Below are 14060 nucleotides of genomic sequence, written 5' to 3' on the forward strand. Positions count from 1 at the left end.
GCCTGAGATTCTAAAGTGACAGCAATTTAACATTCCAGAAAATGGAAAAAAAAAGTAAGAACTAAAGCATATATATTGGTCTGCCAGAAAATCAAAATCAGAAAAGAACAATGACCATCTAAGCAGCCTGTGAGCAAATGCCCTAGTAAATTTAAAAACTTAAGATTTCTATGACCAGTGTATACTTCTAGAGTGTGTCTAGAGTAGATCCAATACATAATGCCTCTGTTCTACAAAAGATTTTTTAATTGCTTGTCAGTGATGGTATAATTTTGTTCTATCCAGGAATACTTTGGGGAACAATACGCCACTGGATGCACCATCCGAAATACTTGGTGTTTTTGGGATTAACCTGTTCGCTGCCAGGCCTTTTCCCCCTCAGGTGCCAGGCCTTGTTTTGGCTATTTGGGACAGTTCGTGCTTCGGCCCTCATAAGCTGTTTTTAGGAAAGTGCCTAGCTGTGGATTTTAGCCTCTAGCTCAGCCGGCACCTAAGGAAACCTACCAAACCTGTGCATTTTTGGAAACTATACACCTAGGGGAATCTAAGATGGGGTGACTTGTGGGGCTCTCACCAGGTTCTGTTACCCAGTATCCTTTGCAAACCTCAAAATTTGGCCCAAAAAAAACTTTTTCCTCACATTCCGGTGACAGAAAGTTCTGGAATCTGAGAGGAGCCACAAATGTCCTTCTACCCAGCATTCTCTCCCAAGTCTCCCGATAAAAATGGTACCTCAATTGTGTGGGTAAGCATAGTGCCCGCCAAAGGAAATGCCCCAAAACACTATCTGGACACATCAAAATTATCAAATATAAAACTACTTGTTTTTGCGGGGGTCGCCAGTGTTTTTGGTCCTGGGCTTAGCAGCCATTCAGGGAAACCTACCAAACCCAGACATTTCTGAAACCTAGACACCTGAGGGAGTCCAGGAAGGTGCGACTTGTGTGGATCCCCCAATGTTTTCTTACCCAGAATCCTCAGCAAACCTCAAATTTAGCTAAAAAATCACATTTTTCCCACATTTCTGTGTGGGATCACCACACCGGGACAACTTTCCTACCGCCCAATGTTCCCCTCAGTCTCCCAGTAAAAGTTATACCTCACTTTAATTCCCTGGCATCTAGTAGACTTTCTGCCTTCCCAGGGTGTGGATCAGGGGTAATTGGGCAGAACAACTTTGGCCCCATTTATTTGGGGTGGGGGTATGGCCATACCCCCACCCTCTTATTTTGAAAGAAAATCTCCCCTGGTTTCTGGTGGGCTTTCTGCCCCCCCAGAGGGCAGATGAGCCTTCCAAAAATAGGCCGATCTGCCCCCAAGGGGGGCAGATATGGCCAACAGTAATGTGCCTCCATGGGGAACGACCCTTGCCCAAGGGGCTGCCCCCCAAAAACACACATACACACACACTGGTGCCTAGGTGGTTTCTGCCCTACCCCCTTCCCCCTGGGGGCAGATCGGCCTAATAGAAATAGGCCAATCTGCCCCCAAGGGGAGCAGAAATGGCCTAAAAATAATTTTGCCCCTCCCAGGGAAACGACCCTTGCGTGAAATAGGAGCAAATAAAAAATCCCTGCTGCCTAGTGGTTTCGGCCCCCTTTGGGGACAGATCGGTCTAATAGAAATAGGCCGATCCAGAAATGGCCTATAATACACTTGCCCCCAGGGGAACGACCCTTGCCTAGGGGGTCACTCCCCTTGCGTGAAATTGACGCCAACAAAAAAATCCCTGGTGTCTAGTGGTTTCTGTCCGATTGGCCTAGTAAATGAGAATAAAAGCATGTTTTTTCAAAAACAAAATGCCTGGTCTGCCTCTTTAGATTATACAAAACAGCCCTGTTACGGAAACGTTTAGTAATTGGTTATAATATTTTAGAATACTGATGAAACAAACTCCTATAAAAGATAGAAAAGCCTACAAACTTTGGGCAGCTTTACAGAGGTTGGTGTTGGCTGCTGAACTAGTAATTGAAACTATTTTTCATGTCAATCTTAATACCTTCAGCAGTAATTACATAACCCAAACAATCTACTGTAATGGTATGAGAGAGACAATTATCTAATAATTGTCTCTTAACCTTTGCCTTGATATTTTGTATGTGCGTCTTCAAAGAATCTGAGAAAAACAAAAATATAATTCAGGTAAACTATGCAAAATATATCCAAATAAACCACTCAAAACATAACTGATGAAAAATTAAAGGGCTTCAAAAGTGTTGCAGACTCTGAATGCATGACTTGACAGTCAAATAATCCAAACTTTGTGTTAAATACAGTTCTCTTCTTCAGCTCTGACTAAATAATATGTTCCCCTACACTCAAGTGTTTTAAAGATTTTGACGTATTTAATCTAATCTAACCTAACAGGCATCAAAGACAAGGGGAATGGATTTTAGACTATGATCCTGTAGTTTGTGCTACAAACGTTACACATTCTTAACTTGCCACTTTTCTTTGGAACAAAAAATAATTGGGAGGAGGTGGATGATTGCAGCAGTCTGATAAAATCACTGGCCAATTTTTCATCACTATACTATCTAAGATGCTCATTCTATGATTCTGGGAGTGCATATACATGATTATAAAGTATATGTGTACCAGGTTCTAAATCAATCTCACAATCTTAACTTTTGTATGGTGATAATACACTTGCATTCTTATCAAATACATAATTGAAACTTTCATGAAATAATAGTAAAGTAATCTCAAAACTAATTACATGAGTTAGCACGATTCCTGATAATGCCTTGAAAAGTAAACTCTTGGATGATTCACTGGAAATCAGACAATGGTTCCTACAGAATCAGAATTAAATCATAAAGTTTTTGCTTTCCGTTCAATAATAGGATTATGCAATGTCAACTACTGCATACCTAGAATCACTTTAAACAGAAGTGTGTCAATTAAATGAAAACAAATATTTTCTTGATGGGTCCCAAAACGAAACCAAGGAAACCTTATATATATATATATGAAAATGTACTGGACCTGAAGACAGCCAAGAATCATCAACTGCTATAACCACTTCTGAAACTTAATGCTGGTATCATTAAAGAATCAGAAAACATAGGTTCAGATTTACTAAGGGCTTGCACTGCCCCTGCGTCATGAAAGGTCACGCAAGCCCTTAAATCAGATTTACTAAGCCATGCAGAGCCACTTTACGTGGCTTACTAAATCTAGAACAATACAAGACAGCTGCCTTGGTTACTCTGCCTTGAGAGGGTGTAGTGTGGGCATTCTCATATAGCCACCCATGGATTTTGGTGCATCCCCAGACTTACTAACAATAGTAAACCTGGGAATGCATCAAAATGGTACGCCTTCCCAGCAGAGACATAACAAGGAGAAGTATGTTTATTTCTATTCATAATTTCCTCTTTCTACACGTAGAAAGAGGAAAATGCTTCTGAGGATTGTTTTTGTGTAGGAAGGTGTCCTTTCCTGCACAAAGCATTCCTCCCTGTAATGCATACACCCTTGCACCATGCCTTCAAAAATGGTCACCGATGTTTGCAAATATCATAACAGTGCTTTCCTTTAATGGGACATTTACTTTCCTAGGCTAAACTCAGGCATCTCACATCCCTCGAAAATGCAAAGCTACATTCCAAGCAGCACCAACACTCTGTGCAGCTCCACCCTTCCCTGCTTCTGAAGGGGTGCATTTCCCAGAAATTTGGCATATCCAGCTAGAAGAGCATGAAGAGGTAAGTGTTGGACACAGATCATGATAGGACTCCTTGACACTGAGGAGGGAGACTAAACAGAAACTAGCAAGTGTAAACATTAGATTAGTTAATTAAAATGGATAGTTTTTTGTTTTTTCTCCGATATAGCATGAGGGTCTTTTTTTTACACAGTTCGGACAGAAGAGGTTTTGAAAGTGAGGGGGCAAGAATGAGAGGAAAAGTTGTGCTCTAGCCGTAGCAAGGTGTAGACTTAGGGAAGAGAGATTGAGTCTCGGCTGGTCAGTTTCTCAGAGAGTGTCTTGAGTGAGTATCACATATGTGGTTCTGCAGGGGCAGTGGCTAGGTGAAAACAGAGCTCCTCTAATGAAACAGTAAAATTCCTTAGGTTTTCCACTCGTGGGTGGAGCAGGGAGCGTGGGGGGTATTGTCTGTGGTAACTGATCCTCAGTCGGGGCTTAGACCTTCACAGGTCACCACAGCAGCCTCTCCTCACCACAACGGCATCCACCAGGCTGCACTGTTTGTCTTCCTTCAGTGTCCCCCTCTTGCATACGGGGTTGTGACATCTGCTTCCCAATAGGGCAAAGGCCAAATTGGCACAGCACCAGGTTCCTCTACACCAGTGGTTCCCAACCTTTTGACTTCTGTGGACCCCCACTTTACCATTACTGGAACCCGGGGACCCCCACTGAATCATTATTGGAATCCGGGCACCCCCCACTAAGTAATTACTGAAAGCTGGGGACCTAATCTGTTACAATTATTAAATTTTCTAAGCAGTCGCGGACCCCCTGAGGGGGCTTCGGGGAGCCCCAGGGGTCCCCGACCACAGGTTGGGAACCACTGCTCTACACGCTTCCCCCCCCCCTTCGACAGACAGGGTTGCCGAATTACACTACACATAGGCAACACCCCAATCAGCAGAACAATGTTCACAGCAGCCCGCTCTGGAATATGGGGTCGTAGACTCACCGCACACGGTCGACAGGCCAATTGGCATGACACCCTTTATGATGCCCTTCCCAGCCCCCCAGCATATGAGGGTTGCCGACCTAACCCTTCAGACGGGCAACAAACCTATAAGCGTAGCAACATTAATGGCTCACTTCACTGCGGCCCTCTTCTAGCGGGGGTTGCTGCTTAATCCTGCACACTGGCAATTACTTATTCAGTGCAGCAAAGCTCATGGCTCACTTCGCAGCAGCCCTCAGCTGGCACAAGGCAGTCTCCAACTTAACCCTGCACCTGACTGGTGCAGCAGCTATCTCGTCACACTGCGCTGCTGGGATACACTGGCCAGGATTCCCCACCTCACACTATTTGAGGGTCCCAAGCACCTCACATTCAGCTCATGAATCCAATGCTCCTCACAGTGTCTGTCCTTGTGTTCCAAGCTTCTTACCTATCTATCAATAGGTCTAAAGCTCTAGCTGTCTGTCCACGGGCCCCAAGCACCTCCTGCTTGGTCCATTAGTAGCAAGCATCTCACAGTCTCCTTACGTGTCCAAAGCTTCTCACGTTGTCTGTTCATGTCTTAATTTCCTCATGTGTGTGCCAATGGGGCCACAATACTTCACAATGTCTGCTTATATGTCTCAAGCACCTCACAGTCTCTCTGTATGTCCCACGTTCCTCACATTCTCTGTTTATATATGTGTCTGGTTCCTTATATGTCCACCCATGGGCCTCTACTCTTCATGCTGCACATCTGCCCAAATAACTCAATCTTCTCAGAATGGCATCGGGGCATGCACTGTAAGCTACTAGTCCAGTCTGTCAAGAGGCCCAAAGCACTTTACAAATACTGGTCTGATGCCACTAGCTTTACATATTGTATGCCCATTTTCACCAAACTCTTCACTCAGTCCATGCACACCAAGCACCCCATAGTGATCATGTACCTCAGTCTCCTCATATTGGTCATATGCCCAATGCTTCTCAAACTGCCTGTCCATGAGTCCTAGGCTACTGACACAGTGTGGCCGTAAGTCTCAAGTTCCACACACACTCTGTTCACGTAACCAAACTTTCTCGTTAGTTTGAGTTAAAGGTTTCTGGGTTATCGCCCAGAAGGGTCTTCAATAACCATTTTACTTGGTCCTCATGAAGGAACAGTAGGTGAGCTATCCCGCCCAAAGACCCACCTTAGATCTAGCAGTGGGTTCCAGCCTAGTGCCACCTCATCCAAAACCATGGACTGGAAGCCACCCTACCTTTCCTCACCACAGGAGAGTAGTACATGCCACACTGATTAGTGGAAGCCATTGCACTGCCCCATGCTCACCAGGATACGGTAGTGGAAATCTCCCTACTCTGTTCTGTCCAGAAGTAAGTTACTTTAGCATGTTTGAAGTTTTGGTATAGTTAAAAAGAAAGCATGTGGTTGTAGATGATACATACATATTTACACTGCCCTATATGTATCTACCATTTTGTTCTATCTCACGCACATGTTACCCTGAAAAGTAAAGACCTGTTTTAGGTCTAGACTGAGAGAAATACTCCATCACAAACATGACAGATATCCCATCCATCATATTACGATCCCGTTATCTCCTATGGGGATCGTAATAAGGAGGAGAGGATATCCATCAAGTTTGTGATGGAGTATTCCCTCCGCCAAGACCTAAACCAGGCCCTAAGTCTGGATCTTTACCCACTTCTCCTTTGGCTATTTCATGTCAGGAGGCCCTACCAAAAACATTTTCTAGGGTACTGTGGTGATGACTATAATCCATCAACAGAGCCAAATTCCCCCTTGCTTTTCCTTTCTACTGTTTTTTATTTGCCCTTTTACAGAGATTGGACATTCCAGTCCTAGCCGTGTTTCTTCCCTCCTTGGTCGCCTGCGGGTATTGTTTTTTTGGCTGATTCCATATCCTGCATGTCTGGCAGGAAGCATGAAGGGCAGTGTCTTCTTTCCACGTGCCACCTACTCTGTGGATCCACCCTTCGCCTCTCTCACTGACTGTACAAGACCAATGTATCTCAACAGCAGAGTTGGAGCCGGTGCACAGTAAGCACTTGCTTACTCCACTGGGGATCAAGACCTACACAGGCATGTAATGGGTGGCATGATGCCTTACACCACAACACAAATAACACAATCAAAATAATAGAACACATTAAACACATACAGGCGACATTATTCCAGAGCATAACATAACTCACACTCGACCACGGCACTGGCACAACAGGGCTCTAAAATCTACCTTTCCAAAAACAAACGTACTGAATCACACATGTAGTCCCAGATTCTCAAAGGTTTAGAGTCGGTTTAGCATTGCTTTTTTAATGCTAAACCAACGCTAAACTTTTTTGGGCATTCACGAACCAACACAACTGGGTATTTGCGTTGGGTTGTGTGGCAAAGTAACGCAAAGCAGTGCGAAACACTGCTTTGCAATACTTTGCATCAAGGGGGCGTCACATAGGTGGTACATGGGCGTACTCATGCTACCACCAATGCTTTTTTACCCTAAATCCTATTCTGAACCATCAGAAGAAAGCGTTTGGAGCCAAAAATTAATGCCTTTGAACTTTAAAAAGAAGGTGCAAAATGGAGAAATATTTGTATTTCTCCCTGCTTTTCCGACTATGCGTTTGTGTTGCACTGTACAGCACACATACAAAGTGAAAAAAACATTTGCTCTTGTCTAGGTATTGTATTTTCTACAGGATGGATGCGCTTCCTGTACAAAACCTGTGCTAGACTCACGCACACACCCTAGCACTGAGACGTTAAGGTGTGTGCATAGTACAGGGCAGCTGAAATCAGCACCGGCACTTGGGAACGGGGAGGAGAGAGCCATGTCTATGCGAATATGGCGCTCTCCTGCTCTCTTCTTGTCACGCAGCACGCTTTTTTGAATGCTGCACTGCGCCGTATGATACCTACCAGAATCTGGGCCATAGTGTTTGTTGGAAAATGGGTTATTGGTAAGGGCAGGTAGGTACCTACACTTAGCAATAGGCCACTAACCTCCACTAAGGTCCAGTTAGGTCTCAGTAAATTAACCTCAGCTCAACCCTTGGTAGCTTGGCAACGAGCGTCAAGGCTTAACTTAGGAGACAGAGGGCCTCATTCCGACCCGGACGGGCGGCAGACGCCGCCCGCCGGGCGGAAACCGCCCAAACACCGCCCCGCGGTCAGAAGACCGCGGGGGGCATTTCAACTTTCCCGCTGGGCCGGCGGGCGATCTGCAAAAGATCGCCCGCCGGCCCAGCGGGAAAGCGCCTTCCACAAGGATGCCGGCTCCGAATGGAGCCGGCGGAGTGGAAGGTGTGCGACGGGTGCTGTGGCACCCGTCGCGCTTTTCAGTGTCTGCTAAGCAGACACTGAAAAGCAATGTGGGGCCCAGTTAGGGGGCCCCTGCAGTGCCCATGCCATTGGCATGGGCACTGCAGGGGCCCCCAGGGGCCCCACGACACCCGTTCCCGCCAGCCAGGTTCTGGCGGTGTAAACCGCCAGAACCAGGCTGGCGGGAAGGGGGTCGGAATCCCCATGGCGGCGCAGCTTGCTGCGCCGCCATGGAGGATTCCCATGGGCAGCGGGAAACCGGCGGGAGACCGCTGGTTTCCCGTTTCTGACCGCGGCGTTACCGCCGCGGTCAGAATGCCCATGAATGCACCGCCAGCCTGTTGGCGGTGCATTCGCTGCCCTCGGCCCTGGCGGATTCAATCCGCCATGGTCAGAATGAGGGCCAGAGTGTAAAGCATTCAAATATCACAAAACAGTATTTAAATAAAACACAGGAAACAGTTTAAAAATCCAAAACCAATTTATAGAAATAGAATATATTTTTATCTTTAAAATGACACCAATACGAATAAAATCGGATAAGGGGAACCAGAGATATGAATTTTTAAAGAATTATTATTTTTCTAGCGCTTAGAAACAAAAAGCGCCAATCGGGTCATCTGGTTGCACCTCGACCGGGGCAAAGTCAAAGTTTCAGGCCGACCGCGATGGAGCCCTGCTCGGCTACAAGTCGCGGGAGGCCTCGGTTAAAAAGTTACCTTCTGACTTAGGGCCTGATTACAACTTTGGAGGACGGTGTTAAATCATCCCAAAAGTGACGGATATACCACCTACCGTATTACGAGTTCCATAGGATATAATGGACTCGTAATACGGTAGGTGGTATATCCGCCACTTTTGGGACGGTTTAACACCGTCCTCCAAAGTTGTAATCAGGCCCTTAGTCTTTATTTTGAAGATTTTCTTCAGCGGGATGAACCTGCCAGTTGAATCCGACCTCCTGGAGCCCTTGTCCGGATACGCGATGTGGGTTTCCTCGGTGGAGACTTTTACCTTCGGACTTAGTCGTTTTTTCGAGGTGAAAATCCTTCGACCGGGGTAAACCTGGATCTTGATCCGACGTCGGTGGAGCCCTTCTCGGATACGATGGCTGGGAGGTCCCGGTCAACTTTTACCTTCGGACTTAGTCTCTTTTTCGGAGGTTTTTCTTTACCGGGACGAACCACCAAGTCAGGCCGGGTCGCGGTTGAGGCAAGCCGGCTAGAATTTCCGCGGCGGGTCGGTCCCTCTCTGGAGCTTTTTTACAAAAATTTTCAAATCTTTTCCAAACTTCTGGGGCTTCACCCAGATGTTCTTTTAAGGTTCTTTTGGGGTCCACAGCTCACCCCAAGGGTCCAGAAGTTCTGTGATGGTCCTTGGGGGGTGCGGACTTCAACTCCCAGAATGCACCTGGCGCAAACTCCTTTTTGGCCACTGGGCAGTGGTCAACTGGTCTCTTTTTTCAGGAGTTGGTGCAGGGGACTCTGGATAGCAATTTTTCACCTGTAGCAAACAGGGAGTCCCTCCTTGAACCAGTTGAAGCCAGGCAAAGTCCTTCTTGTGGTGAAGCCCAAGTGTGCAGCTGGTGCAGTCCTTCTGAGTGCAGGTTCCAGGTGCAGGCCAGGGGTCCAGCAGGGCAGTCCTTCTTCTTCTGTTGTTCTTCCTTGTTGGATGTGGTAGGGAACTGAGGTGTGGGTGCAGGTCTGCCAGTTTTATCCTTGCTCCTGGGTGAAAAGCAGGGGGGTCCTGGTTCTCCAATCAGGTGCAGGGTCATTCCCCCTGTGATGACCACTTCCTGGGAAGTGTGGCAAAAATCAATCCCAGGAGGCAACATTCTCTAAAAATCCATCATGGCTGAATCTGATTTTTGGAGGTTACATCTGGCTGAGCCCACCCACTGGTGTGGCTAAAAATCATAAACACACCCCTCTCCTGCCCTCTCCTAATCTAATCAAGGGGGCACCTAGTTGTCTGGGGTTGCAGGATGTGGGGGTGTTGCTGGTTGCTCCAAATGTCCTTCTCTGCCTTTGAAGACCAGTTTGGCAGCCCTCCCCCTTCCTGCCTCACCATCTGCTGAGGGGAGATTCCCTCCCACAAGCACATTCCTTTGTGTGAAGCCAGGCCACTTCACACCTAATCAAGGCAGCTTGGTCAAGCTGCTCAAGGCTGGCCAATCAGAGCACAGCAGCAAAAACAATGCAGGGCTGAAATTGGCAACTTTTCAGGTAAAGTTTAAAACTCTTCACCTGAACAAGTTATATTAAATCCACCAACTGGAAGTTGTGGGATTTATTACAACAATTAATTTGATACCAAACTCATGGTATGCATCATTTAAGGAGACTTTAAAAATTAAAATAAAGTCTCCCCATTCTAGCCTATGAAGGCCATTTACTACAATGAGGGAAAAACTAATTTGGCTGTTTTTACATCACCAGGGCTTATAAAACTATTTTTATAAAGTCCCTGCTTATAGTTACATGGCACCCAGCCCTAGGGGCACATAGGGCACACCTTAGGGGTGACTTATATGTAAAAATAAGGTAGTTTAAGACTTTGGAACTACTTTTAATTCCAAAGTCGAATTTGCATATAACTTTAATTTAAAAGCAGCCAGCAAGGCAGGCCTGCCTTTAAAATGACACTGGGCACCTCAGCAGTGCACCTATGGGCGCACTAGCTATGCTGTGGTCCCTAAACCTACATGCCCTACCATATACTAGGGACTTATAGGTAGGTTAACTTAGCCAATTATAATTAGCCTAATTTGCATATCCATTTTACACAGAGCACAGGCCCTGGGACTGGTTAGCAGTACCCAGGGCACCATCAGAGTCAGGAAAACACCAGCAAAAAGTGGAAAATGGGGGAAAAAAGTTAGGGGGCCTCTGCAATCAGCCCTGTTTTCTCACACAAGCCCCCCCCCCCCAGCCCACACGCCCAGGAGACTCAGCCCAACCCTGGGAGAGTCTTCCTGGCTTGTTAGGCGAGGAAGACAGTGAAGAAAACTGGCTGTCCCTTTGCAGGGCCTACTCTGCCTTACATCCTCCTGTCAGGGTCACTCCCTCTGGGTAGTGAAGCCACCCCAACAGTGAAAGGACCCATCTCAAACTGAAACTTCCCTCTAGGGGGGTCTTCCTCCTCTCTCTCTGCCAACTTGGGTAGTGAGGTGCCCACCTCCCCTACTCCTAACTTTGCTAGGGCAACACCTAGCTTACCCAAAGAGGTCACCCAACACTTGAGCAACCCCACCATGACCAACAGGGTCAGGGGGCCTACTTTGCTACTGGCCCTGGGGTCTGCCTCCCAGGCCAAGTACAGTGCTGCCAGGAAGGCTAGCACCCAGCAGAGGCTACTGACAGCTGTCAGTACCCAGAACCACACCCTAAGCTCTCCACTGGCAGGTGGCTGAGCTGCTTTAGGGGCAACTGTGGGGTCCTGGCACCTCTCTTGCTGTCTAGAGTGGGGGGCTACCACCTCCTGTGGTAGACACCCTCCTTCCACTCTCCCTTCTGTCAGTGCAGGGGCAACACCCTGCATCTGGACAGCTGCCTGACTACTCAGGACTTCCCTGGGGTCAGGTGAGGCCTCACCAGTGCCAACTCTGGTCTCCCCCCCTACCGGGGCAGAAGGCCTTTGGCTCCCTGGAACTCTCTTTAAGAGTGGCCTCCCCTTCCTTTTCTTCTTTCCTTTTCTTGGGGACCCCTGTCTCCTAACTGTAGGGACTGACTCCGCAGGACTTTGGGTTGGGGGGGCGCCCTGGGCGACCGCCCCATCTGGGACCAGGCTCACCTCTGGGAGGTCATTGCCCAGGATACAATCTATGGGGAGGTCAGCACTGACTACCACCCTAAACCAGTCAAGGATACCCTCCCTCTCTAGGGGCACTATGGCTACAGGTTTGGAGGTGACCTCCCCTGTGGCTATCCTGACTTTCCTAGTCTCTCCTGGGACATACATGTCTGGGGTCACTAACCGGTCACTCACTATAGTGTGACTGGCACAGGTGTCTCTCAGGCCAGTGGTAGGGATCCCATTCACCTCAATGGGGTGGAAGTGCCTACTCCCACCCTCAGGGATCACCAGCTTACCATCTGGTCCTGTCTCCCAGCTCAATGCTAGGAGGACTTCATCATCTGAGGAGTCCTCCTCCATGGCTATACTGGACAGCCCAGTGCTAACCACCTTCTTTGGACAGGCTGCATCTCCTCTGAAGTGACCTGTCTGCTGACAGTCAAAGCACGCCTTACTGTCCAAGAGCTTTTTTAACCCTGGGTCTCCCTGTCTCTGCTTGTCAGAGTGGGAGTGGGATTTACTCTCCTCCTTCTTAGGGTTCTGGGGTACAGAGGGAGTCTCTGTGGTGGGCTTACCAACTCCCTCCTTAGGTTTTTGGGGACCTGACCCCCCCTTCTTGGAGTCTCCCCCCTGGGACTTGACAACCACCCTGGTTCTCAACCACTCATCAGCTGCCTCCCCTAGCTCTCTAGGGTTGGTCTGCTTAGAGTCCACTAGATGCTGGCGTAACCTTTCTTGGGTACAATCGGTCAAGATGTGCTCTCTCATGATCAGATTGTATAACCCCTCATAAGTATTTACTTTGTTACCAATAATCCAGCCCTCTAGTGCCTTAAGTGAGGTGTCTACAAAGTCAACCCAAGACTGGGTACTGACCTTCTGGGTGTCCCTGAACTTCATTCTATACTGCTCTGGGGTCAGACCAAACTTCTTGGTTAAGCACCTCTTCATACTAGGGTATGAATCTGCCTCCTCCCCCCTTAAGGTCAGAAGCCTATCCCTCCCTGAGTTGGGGACCAACTCCCACAAAAGGGAACCCCAGTATTGAGGCCTAACCCTTCTCATTTGGAGTGCCCTCTCAAAGGCCTCCAACCATTTGTCTATATCATCACCCTCTACATAAGCAGGAACCACCCCCTTGGGTAATCTGGGGCAAACTCCCCCACCCATGGACACCTCAACTTCTCTGTCGCTGCCACCATCTCTTTTCTCTCTCTTTGCCCACTTTTTCTTTTCTAGGGCCAGCTTCTCTGCTTCCAAAGCTATAAATGCTAGCTGGGCCTCCAGCTCTTTTTCTCTGAGGGAAAGGTTCTCTCCTCCTGAAAGGACCCCCTTCCCCCAACTAGCTTTGGGTCTGCCCCTAGTGACTGTATGTACTGAGGACCGGTCTTCCTCATCCTCACTTAGGCTCAGATTCCCTCCCTCCCCTGAGTGGTTAGAGCTAGCATCCTCCCCTACTTCTCCCTCCTCTGGAGCTTCCTCTGGGTCTACCTCTTGGGCCTCAGCCCATGCTGTCAGGGATTTGATCAGGACCTGCTTCCTGAGGTCAGTGGTTGCAGGCAACCCTCTTTCAGTACACAACCACCTAAGCTGGACTACTGTCAGTGTGGGTAGGCTAGCCAGATCAAGCTCCATGGTTCCCTGGTTTTGTGTCAACAAAACTTTTTGCAAAAATTGGAAACAAGAATTTAGAAAAATCACAAAAATTCAATAATTGAAATTAATCCAAATTAAAAATTAAAAACAATGTTTGCACTAGGACAATTTAAAGGATTTTTAATTTGTTTTACTTAAAATTGTAACGTGATACTGAACACAAGTACAGGATCCCACCACTGCTCACCAAAAATGTTGGAAAATGGGTTATTGGTAAGGGCAGGTAGGTACCTACACTTAGCAATAGGCCACTAACCTCCACTAAGGTCCAGTTAGGTCTCAGTAAATTAACCCCAGCTCAACCCTTGGTAGCTTGGCAACGAGCGTCAAGGCTTAACTTAGGAGACAGAGTGTAAAGCATTCAAATATCACAAAACAGTATTTAAATAAAACACAGGAAACAGTTTAAAAATCCAAAACCAATTTATAAAAATAGAATATATTTTTATCTTTAAAATGACACCAAAACGAATAAAATCGGATAAGGGGAACCGGAGATATGAATTTTTAAAGAATTATTATTTTTCTAGCGCTTAGAAACAAAAAGCGTCAATCGGGTCATCTGGTTGCACCTCGACCGGGGCAAAGTCAAAGTTTCAGGCCGACCGCGATGGAGC

The sequence above is a fragment of the Pleurodeles waltl genome, chromosome 7 (genome assembly GCF_031143425.1).
Source record: "Pleurodeles waltl isolate 20211129_DDA chromosome 7, aPleWal1.hap1.20221129, whole genome shotgun sequence".
Taxonomy (NCBI): Eukaryota; Metazoa; Chordata; class Amphibia; order Caudata; family Salamandridae; genus Pleurodeles; species Pleurodeles waltl.